Source organism: Eschscholzia californica, unplaced genomic scaffold, assembly GCF_041429995.1.
Source record: "Eschscholzia californica isolate CP2 unplaced genomic scaffold, dmEscCali1.0.p SCAF_26, whole genome shotgun sequence".
NCBI lineage: Eukaryota > Viridiplantae > Streptophyta > Magnoliopsida > Ranunculales > Papaveraceae > Eschscholzia > Eschscholzia californica.
Window position 1 is genome coordinate 32,501 of NW_028238376.1, and position 5,000 is coordinate 37,500.

Here is a 5,000-nt window from a genome sequence, read left to right on the forward strand (position 1 = left end):
CATGAGAACATGCAACACCTTTTCCAAAGGAACCCGCAGTAACCTATCTCCAGGTACTGTCCCGAGCCATTTCCTATGACAAGGGAACCCGTGCAATATGCTTCTCTCGCATACGCTAGGCCGGCCTCATGGGTTGCGCCACGAGGATGCTCACTTTCGTGCATACCATGCTAAGGATGGGCGAGCTCCCATCCACGAGGTCTTGGCATATGCTGGATGCATATGAGGAAGGGAGACCACCCCCTCCTAAGGTGCAAACTTCTTGTTTTGCCTATTTCCACAAGGAAACATCAATCCTTTTAACCAGGCATACTCTCGTCCAAATGACCCTTCGTATCCTTGACAAAGTCTTGAATGCCACGGGCGTCCCGTGCATGGCCTAAGGAAGCTTGCTTGGCACTCTTGCCCTATCTCGACCTCGTATTCGGCCCTACGGCCTATATGCTCGTACGTGCTCCTAGCACTCGTCACGTCATATGCATGCTCAACAATATGCACGTGACATACTCCCCCACTTGTAATGTCGACGTCCTCGTCGACCAAGTTTGGAGTACCACTTCAATCTTCTGCCTCAACTCCGATGCTACCACTGCACCTTCATGTCTTCGGCATACCGCACCTCCGTGCGAACTACACAGTCTCATCGTGTAGGCGTCCCGCAGGATTACTTCAGTCTTCTGCTCTGCATCTTCTACTGCCTTAGGATAATGGTCTTCCGTACCATTCATCCATGCTCAATGTCGCTTCTCTGATGCAGCCTCCGCCGCTCCTCGAACTCAGGTACCTCACCTCCTCGGCTTCACCACGAGTTAGCATCTCGACGCCACTGCGTCTTGCCATGTGCCTGCAATGTTGCCATCGCAAAGCAACTCGTCTTCAATGTCACTCCCCTCTGGATCAGACCCAACGTACCCATGTACTCCACGTTCTGACTCCTTGGTTTGCTTGTTCATTGAGACCCTCATTACGCCCTCCGGCTTCTCACATCAAGTGCACTCTAGTACCTAAGTATCACTACTTGCACCCTTGAGTGTATACCACTTGAACTCATCGCAATGTCGCCCTTTCTCTTGACGACCCTTGCCTCGCTTGTGCCTCTGCACCTGCACCTCTGTGCAACTCAAACAAGCCTCTGCTTGTGCGCCTCCGCGCGTCCGGCACCATCCGTGCCATCCCTTCCTCGGGAAATTGTCGTGTTGCCTTCGATGTCCACTAAACGAGCAAGGTAGCTTCTCTCCACGAGAACTACATGGCACCAAACCATCCACCATTGGCATACTCTTGGGAACGTCCTCTCTGACTACATCCAGACACACACTTGCCATTTAATCATTGGCGATGCTCCTTAACCCGAGCATCTTGGTAGGCTCGTGTCCCTCTCGAACACATCCGAACGTACCACCGCATAAGTTCCAACACATCTTATGCAGCACCATACGGCTTACTACGCACTGTCACACTCGACGTTGTCATATGTATCTGACGACATGAACTTAGTTCCAACTATCACCAGAATTGGACGATGCTTAATGTCACCACGACACACCATCCGGGAATCCCAAACGTGAGCTGACTCTTCTCAGTCACCACGTACTCATTGCACACTGTAGGCTTGAACTCGGTTCCAACTTACCTCCAATGCATAACTCAAACATGGGCCGATCCACTTCAGATACAACGACCCTCATATTACTTGACGGCTTGAACTCGGTTCCAACTACCATCAGTACTTCGCTTGGTCTCGTGAATCTGTCATCTAGACTTCACACCAATATGACCATAAGCTTCAATGTTGGTTTCGGCTTATAGCACTCATGCGACATACCTCACACAACTGTGTTAGCATATCCATGTCTCATCTCAAGTGAGTCCGTTCTCTTTGGAACTCAAATGCGCTTACAACACATCGTGCCGAACTCTATCGGGCACCATACCACATAAGCACAACTTGATCTAGCACCAACTTGCCCAACGATGTACTCTGTCCATCTATCTTACTCTTTGACCACTGTCTTCTGTAAGTAGCTTGAACTCACAACATCACAAGTCACTCGATGCTACCTTCGGCTTAAGCATAAGAGAGTATCCTTCAACACCTTGTTGCCATACCCTGCTCTAACGCTCAAGTATTACTCGGATCAACATAGCTCCACTCTCGGATGCCAATCCAACAAGCTTACTCAGACTAGCTTACCACAAGCTCTCAGCCCGACTCTACTTGTCATCTTGGTACACTTTATACCAAACATGTTGTCCACTTCAAAGGACTCTATATCATGATGTACCCAATGCGCACCAAATCGTACTGAGCATTACTGCATTAAGCTCGCACACGACTCACCGTGCCATTCTTGGTTCATCCCATCTCTGCACTTGTCCTTACCTCCAAAGGACTCAAGTATATATGGTACCTTCTTGTACACCAAGTCACACTGAACTCTTACAGCTTGCACATGACTCCTTGTGTCAATACGGTTCCATCTCATATCTAGCATATGTCCTTCATCTCCAAGGAACATAGACCCAAGTATAGCTACCACCGTAGCATCCGTGCACACGGCCTATTCCTTCCGTCGGAACTCTCGTCGCCTTATGCACCATGCATCCCTCGACAAAGGCCCCATCTTGCACCATAGCTTCAGAGACCATACCATCTTGAATGCATCTCACTCTGAAAGCCATCTCTTGGAATCATGCTCTCAACGTAGCTCTTCATACACACTCCAGTATACCATATACCATAGTGGGAGAATCACTAAGCTCTTCGTCAACTCTTCGAGCATAGATACCATCTCTTTGAACCTGCCATCCAGGCTCTAGAAGTATGCTTCCAAACATACCACATGTTCTTAGGCATATCTTCGTGCTTGTTACCTCAAGCTCCCAAAACACATCCATTTGCCACTATCACTAGGCTCTTGGAACATATCTCGTAAGCTATCGAGCTCTTGATCCATCTATCACCAGGACCAGAGCAATATACACGTTGGCCTATCCACTAGGCTATTATACCAATTGTTAAATGGTTATCAGGATGCAATACATCTTCACTCGTGCATCTTCATCCTGCTGCTCAGGCTCTGACATCCATTTCTCATCTAGGATCAGAGCTCCATACTCGTAAGCTTGATTGGTCAAGCTCTGATACCAATTGTCACGGCCTTTTTATCACGTTAGGTCGACCCGGCATATTATGCTCAAAAGACACGGGTCGATAGTGCGGAATATCAAATCCTAACGTACCGTGCGGCGCTATGTATTCCCTCCTAACACATAGCCAGCCTTCCCGAACATATTCGGAGCATCTCGACTATCAAGTCACCTTGGTTCCCAACCAATAATGCGGCATGACACCAACGTGTCCCAACCTACGAGCATAGCTCGAGCCGTCCCGTATAACGCTTCCTTGAGTCATAGACTCTCGCCCACTATAAAGGATACCAACATATGTGCGGAGCACACCAAGCCGCATATGCGGATCTTGCCATCTAGTCTCAAGCATCCGGCACCTTATCATCTCGGCTTACCATCCGGACATTGGGCATAGGAGCATCCATCTCTAATAAGCTACCTCATGCCCAACATAGCACATCAAGGCTTGTCCCCTTGAATAGCTCAATCCTCCTTATGGAATATGCTAGCACGACGCACGCCTCGCCATGGCATGAGAACATGCAACACCTTTTCCAAAGGAACCCGCAGTAACCTATCTCCAGGTACTGTCCCGAGCCATTTCCTATGACAAGGGAACCCGTGCAATATGCTTCTCTCGCATACGCTAGGCCGGCCTCATGGGTTGCGCCACGAGGATGCTCACTTTCGTGCATACCATGCTAAGGATGGGCGAGCTCCCATCCACGAGGTCTTGGCATATGCTGGATGCATATGAGGAAGGGAGACCACCCCCTCCTAAGGTGCAAACTTCTTGTTTTGCCTATTTCCACAAGGAAACATCAATCCTTTTAACCAGGCATACTCTCGTCCAAATGACCCTTCGTATCCTTGACAAAGTCTTGAATGCCACGGGCGTCCCGTGCATGGCCTAAGGAAGCTTGCTTGGCACTCTTGCCCTATCTCGACCTCGTATTCGGCCCTACGGCCTATATGCTCGTACGTGCTCCTAGCACTCGTCACGTCATATGCATGCTCAACAATATGCACGTGACACCGGGACGGCATGGGACGCCCTCGCTACAGCTCGGGACGGCCAGGTACGCCCGAGACTTGGCTCGGGACGGCCTGGGACGCCCTCGCAATAGCTCGGGACGGCCTGGGACGCCCGAGACTAGGCTCGGGACGGCCTCGGCACAGCTCGGGACGGCCTGGGACGCCCTTGCCACAGCTCGGGACGGCCTGGGACGCCCGAGACTTTGCTCGGGACGGCCTGGGACGGCCTCGGCACAGCTCGGGACGGCCTGGGACGCCCGAGACTTTGCTCGGGACGGCCTGGGACGTCCGAGACTTTGCTCGGGACGGCCTGGGACGTCCGAGACTTGGCTCGGGACGGCCTGGGACGCCCGGGACGTGGCTCGGGACGGCCTGGGAAGTCCGAGACTTTGCTCGGGCCGGCCTGGGTCGCCCGAGACTTGGCTCGGGACGGCCTGGGACGCCCGAGACTTGGCTCGGGACGGCCTGGGACGCGCTCGGCACAGCTCGGGACAGGCCGGGACGCCCGAGCCGAGCTTCGGGTCGCACGAAATCTCTTCGTATTCCGACATATTAGAAGCTTCCCATCATGTAGTAGGCCGAGCTTTGCCCTTTGGATGCCCTATGGTGCTTGGCGAGCACTAGGGAACGTGCCAGCACAAGTGCTGTGCACGCTCTGGGGAAGGAGCTCAACCCTCCCCCTTATAGTGCAAAGTTATTGTTTTGCCTATTTTCACAAGGAAACATCAATTTTTTAACCAAGCATACTGGGCCTTTACTCCCTCGTTACTCGTCGGAATCCAGCAAACTTATACTCGTTGGAAAGGCCTTTTCGCAAGGATTTTTTTGATATA